Source organism: Lathyrus oleraceus, chromosome 1, assembly GCF_024323335.1.
Source record: "Lathyrus oleraceus cultivar Zhongwan6 chromosome 1, CAAS_Psat_ZW6_1.0, whole genome shotgun sequence".
Lineage (NCBI taxonomy): Eukaryota > Viridiplantae > Streptophyta > Magnoliopsida > Fabales > Fabaceae > Lathyrus > Lathyrus oleraceus.
The window spans coordinates 65,049,870-65,055,897 of record NC_066579.1 but is presented as its reverse complement, the minus strand read 5'-3'; positions in this window follow the sequence as shown (position 1 = coordinate 65,055,897).

Genomic DNA, 6,028 nt, shown 5'->3' with positions numbered 1-6,028 from the left:
TGCTCAGAGTAAGTCTATTTTTGATGATTGAGAAAGCAAAATCTCTTGCTGAGTGCTTAAGCAAAGAAGTCTTGAACCAAGGATTTAAGCATTTAAGTCTCATGATTGAGGGCAAGGTAGGAAGTATATTTATAGATGGATTGAGCATTAAAGTATCATGCTTGAGGGCAGAGCAAAAAGTCTCTTTCAGGGTTCGATTGAGCAAGAAGTATCTTTTTGTAGGATTGAGCAGGAAGTCCTGAACAGGTTGTTTAGGAAATGAAGTCTCTTGCTTGAGGGCTTGGGCAGAAGTCTCTTTCTAGTTTGATTGAGCAAATTGTAATCTGATTGATTATAGTAAAAAATCTATTATGTTGCAAGGGGGCTAGAATACTCTCGAGTTAAGAGGAACCAAGATATATTGTGTGTCTCTTTATTTACTTTTGCATTACATTCCGTTGTGCAATAAACGCTGAAGTTAGACTCTGATCTGATTCAGACTCTTACTTGGATCAGAATCTGAGTTTGACATCTCAGGTTCTGAACAGGTTTAAGAAAAAGAACTAAATTTCCTTATACATAATTCAACCCCCTTCTTGTGTATATTTTTATCACCTCTAACTCTCACATTACTCCTTATTTTGTCATTGACTTTGGCATTAAAGTGTTAATCTTGCAAGTCAACCCCTTCTTCGTCATACCGAAAACACAAATTTATCGCATCAAGACATTTCTTCACCAATTTATCGACCATTTCTAGTTCTAAATTGAACAGCAGTGTCGTATGTAAAAATTAACTTCAGATTTCTATGTATTCCAGAAAGAACCATTGTTTCTCCAACGAAGATCTAGATCTTCGACTCTTTCCTCGTGAACACCAATTTCTTCCAAAACAATCTGATATTGAACTCTTGAAGCTATGGTGAATTCGAAAAATCATTTTACATGCCAAAGTTGTTGTAATATAATAAAATATAGTATTTGTTAGTATTCTCTCCACAGAGATTGGTGCGGATATTGAAAATCATCCAATAATTTCTACAATTCTAAGTACAAATGTTTCAAAAGTTTGATTTATTCGGTAATCATATTAAAGTAATTGCAAATAAAAATAAGAGTTTAACATATAGAATTGAGATAGTTGGAATTTAATTTCATTATCTTACCCTCATGCATTTTCGTGATAAGTTATGTATACTTTTAGCCATCAATTAATATTATCACTTATTGATATGCGTATGTTGTTTATGTCTAAACAACAACATGAAATCAATTGTATTTCTTAATAGATAATATCTTAGTTGGTTAACAAATATGACATCTAACCCTAACACAAGAGAGTTTAGATATACTTATTCATGGTAGAGTTACAATGATGATCATAAAGAAGGAGATAAAAAAGCATCAATGACGATCTCTCGCTCGAATAGAGCTTCCACCTTCAATTCTTCGATATCTTTCTTGAGAATTATCTTCCCAGTTCTCTCTTGTGGTAAAGATTATTAACTATTACGATATGGACCATATAACTAATAAAACATGGAATTCATCGATAAGAACTAATTCATAACCTTATTTATATAGTTCTATTATGGTATCCTCACTTGGTGAGGTCTTTGACTCTCTTAACAAGTTCAACTTTTCTTTATCATTAAGTCAAGTTCAACTCGTCCAATTGTCCCACTTGGACTTGGTTGACATACCACGCTTGACGAGCCTCTATGCTTGGTAAGCGAGAAAACTCTTCCTTCACGCCTAAGTTACTTAAACAGAGGGTCTTATAAACTACATGTGTTTGCTTTGCGAGCTTGCCACCTCGCTTAGCGAGTTGTCTAGCTTAAACCTGAAGTAACTTGGCCTGGAAGGAATCTCCAACCACTTGTGCTCGTCTGGAGATCTTATCTTTTTCACCTGGAGAGATGGATTCAGCAAGGTGTCATGTTTTACCTTGTTTTTTGCCTGTCTCGGACAAGGCGAGCTTTAAGTCACGCCTAGTGAGTTGTATGATATCAACTTATGCAGTTTATGTTTTCTTTTATGTATTTTCACTTGTATTCATGAATTGCGCAGTCAAAATGTCCACACAGGTGTTTTATCTTATTTTTATGATAAATTAGAGTTTTTCGTGTGAATTCTTTATGTTTTAAGTTAATAAGGGCTTATGATAATTAAGTAATTTGACACTTATCAAAAGCGTTGTTGTTGCTAAAATGGGCATAGCTCATCCTCTTCCACCATATATTTTCGCTATCCCTAGTTTTTCTCATTTCTTATGTAATGTAACAAATGTTACCTTTAGTTTCTGGATCTTTTTTATCCTTTATTATTTATAAGGGTTAAAATACTTCGTATTTTCTTTATTAATAATATTTTTGCTTGTAAAAAAGGCACGGCTATAGTGGAATAATTTCCCTTTAAATATTTGTCAAAAAGGAAATTAATATTAGCAGGAATATCTAATTTCATCAGAAGAAAATTTCACATTATTTTTTCTCAAAGCCAAAGCACCGACACAAGTGTTGGATTCAAGGATGGATCATCTCCATTTTCTTAAAAAAAATGAGTTTCATTAATATGATTTTGCATGTATAAGGTTACATAATTTTTAATATAAATATATGTTATTTACTATTACATATACATTTGTAATATGTATGAATCAGAACAAACACACATATTGAATAACAAAGACTTATTCTACTAAGCAAAGTTAATTGACTGAATTACAAATACTTGTTCTACTAAGCAAAATTAATTGGCTCATACAAGACAATGATCAAAGTAGTAGATATACTTGATCTATGTTCATAACTATCTTAACATAATAGTAACAAACATAACAAACCTAATAACTAATAAATTAATGTTCTAATACCCACTGTAAGTTTGAGGAGAGTATAAAATATGAACTCCGAGTTTAAGCAAATTTTTATTAAAATGTTGTAGGTTCAATGGTTTGGTGAATATATCAACCATCTATTGTGATGAGGAGATATGAAACAAGTGAAAATTTCAAGTATAACGAGTAAAATCATCCACAATAGTAAGAAAATACTGAAAACCATCTAAAGAAGGGATCCTTATGGGACCCCAAATATTCATATGGACTAAGTCAAAAAAAGTTTGATGTAACAAAAGAACTAGTAGAGAAAGGTGGATTACATTGTTTAGAAAGATGGCATGCATGACAAGTAAAATTCTCCCGATATTTGGTGTAGAGGAAATAAGTAGATATATATTGCAAAACATTATTAGATGAGTGGCTTAATCTATAGTGTCAAACATATAAAGTATTGAGCAAAGCATTGTCAATAATAGTAGTAAAATTACACATATTTGTGACATTTTCATAAGCAAGATTAGGGTTACAACTACTAGTGACATTGCAAATATAATGTGTGATAATGGATGTCTTGTGGAGGATGTAGAGGTTTTTTATGCATATCTACTTGAGAAATCATCCTCTTTGTAGACACACCATGTATTTGACATGAATTATTTGAGAAATTTATCTGGCATTTAAGTTTAGGCATATTTTAGATATTAAAATAAGTCTGAATTGGAATTCATGGATATAAAGAACATTGTTTAATTATAGGTTATCATCAAGGTGAATTAAGTTAGAAAAATTGACAATAATAGTGTTTCCATTAAGGAAATGTGTATGGACAAGACCAATGAACTTAATGCTAGAAAACACTTGATATGGGGGTAAATATGGTCTGGCACCTTAGAGTCAAGGATCCAAATAGAAGTTTTCTTTAAATCAACATATCTACTAGTGACATTGCAAATATAGTGTGTGCTGATGGATGTCTTGTGGAGGATGTAGAGGTTTTTTATGCATATCTACTTGACAAATCATCCTCTTTGTAGACACACCATGTATTTGACATGAATTATTTGAGAAATTTATCTGGCATTTAAGTTTAGGCATATTTTAGATATTAAAATAAGTCTAAATTGGAATTCATGGATATAAAGAACATTGTTTAATTATAGGTTATCATCAAGGTGAATTAAGTTAGAAAAATTGACAATAATAGTGTTTCCATTAAGGAAATGTGTATGGACAAGACCAATGAACTTAATGCTAGAAAACACTTGATATTGGGGGAAATATGGTATGGCGCCTCAGAGTCAAGGATCCAAATAGAAGTTTTCTTTAAATCAACATATCTACTAGTGACATTGCAAATATAGTGTGTGATGATGGATGTCTTGTGGAGGATGTAGAGGTTTTTTATGCATATCTACTTGACAAATCATCCTCTTTGTAGACACACCATGTATTTGACATGAATTATTTGAGAAATTTATCTGGCATTTAAGTTTAGGCATATTTTAGATATTAAAATAAGTCTGAATTGGAATTTATGGATATAAAGAACATTGTTTAATTATAGGTTATCATCAAGGTGAATTAAGTTAGAAAAATAGGCAATAATAGTGTTTCCATTAAGGAAATGTGTATGGACAAGACCAATGAACTTAATGCTAGAAAACACTTGATATGGGGGGAAATATGGTCTGGCGCCTCAGAGTCAAGGATCCAAATAGAAATTTTCTTTAAATCAATATATTAGTGATACTTGATACTATATGTGTTGTGATTCTGAGCATCTTTCTTAGATTATTGAAGAAGATTGAGTAAATGTTGTTAGTCTTATTTGGAAATAGATCTATGTTTGTCTAATGTATAAGCATATTTGGTAGTGGCATTAGAATATAAATGTTGATTACGATGTTAGGCTTGTGTTCTTGTGCAACAGTCTGGGGGAAACTCGTGCTTAAAATAACAACCATCAATGGTATGATTGATCTTGTTGTAGTGTGTACACATCATAGAGGTTCTTGAAGGATTAGTTCCTTTGCTGCGGCCCATGAAAGCAGGGTTCTTGGAATATAAGATGATGCATGCATATATGAAAGAATGAGGGATATAAACCTTATGTCACCAATATAAAACATTTGTAATATGCACAAAATACACATATTATATAACAAAGGCTTATTTTATTAAGCAAACTTAATTGACTAATAGAGGAAGATGATCAAGGTAGTATAAATATGTGTGTGTGTGTGTATATATATATATATATATATATATATATATATATATAATTGTTATATTGATTAAGAATTAATAAACATTATACACAAATAAAAGGCAAATGAACAAAAGTTGCACCGTTACTCCTTTTTGAATAGTAAAATCAATCATCTTAAAAACTATATTCATTAAATTATAAGACACAACATTGATATGCATGAGCCTTTGGACTCTCTATAAAAGATTCATTGTCTTTGGTTCTAGGAAACCAAATGCGTCAAAAGCAAATAATATGAAAATATGTTGATTGTCTAAAAACACTTTCTAATATTTGACCACTTTACGTGAAGCAACTTTTAGGGTTGTCTCTCACAATAAAACCTCTAGTTCTCGGTCCCACCAGCAAGGAAACCTCAATCAAGTTCTCACATGCATTTTTCCTTCTTACTCAACCATACACCATGACTTTTGTTATCTAAGTGTCAATCTCTCTTTCTTGGGCCAGTCAAGAAATTCACAAGCACATTTTTTTCACAGATACTCTTATCCTCCAAAACATATCAAATAGAACATCCTTAATAATGTCATGTCAATATTTAAAGTATGGAAACTCCTTACAATGAATTGGGTGTTCCAAAATCTATATAAGTATGTCTTGCGACAAGACGTGTAAACCTCATCAATAGAAAATAAGAGAATCATAAGGCTATATGTAAGAATAGTATGATACTCTACTAGTGAGATATGTTAACCTAATCCATTAATAAGAATGACAAAAAATCTTGAACATGTTCCACTTGTAAACAATAAAAAAAAATGTTAGAGTTTGACCTAAGTCATTCTCACAAAGTCGACTTGTAAGGTAAAGGGTGTCACTATGTATAAACTCTTTCAAGGCTTTATGTCTAACCAATGTGGGACATGAGATTTTCCCAATACACTCTCTCACACCCATCACTCATTTTAGGCTTGGTGCGTGGATATAAACGATGGACA